Source organism: Morone saxatilis, unplaced genomic scaffold, assembly GCF_004916995.1.
Source record: "Morone saxatilis isolate NCDOM2014 unplaced genomic scaffold, NCSU_SB_2.0 Contig24, whole genome shotgun sequence".
Classification (NCBI taxonomy): Eukaryota; Metazoa; Chordata; class Actinopteri; family Moronidae; genus Morone; species Morone saxatilis.
In genome coordinates, this window is record NW_023339807.1 from 21,906,753 (window position 1) to 21,907,057 (window position 305).

Consider the following 305-nt stretch of genomic DNA (forward strand, 5'->3'; position numbering starts at 1 on the left):
TTTTACCTCGTTAGATGCAAGGAAGGTGAGCTTAAGAATTACAACCAGCGACCAAGTTGCTGATAAATTTTGGAAACTCCTGAAAGTAATTTTCAGATCACATTTTTGAGCAGTTGTTGGAAGTCATTACATCACAGGCCTGCAAGTCCATCATTCTCATTTTAATAAGGGTAAAATCTTTTGTGGCTTTTCAGTTAAAAATACAATTTCACTTGATACTAACGCATTTCTCCAGAGTGGAATTAATCTCTTGACTCCCAAAGGTTTACACAGTTATCAGTTTAGGTGAAAATAAATAAATAAAT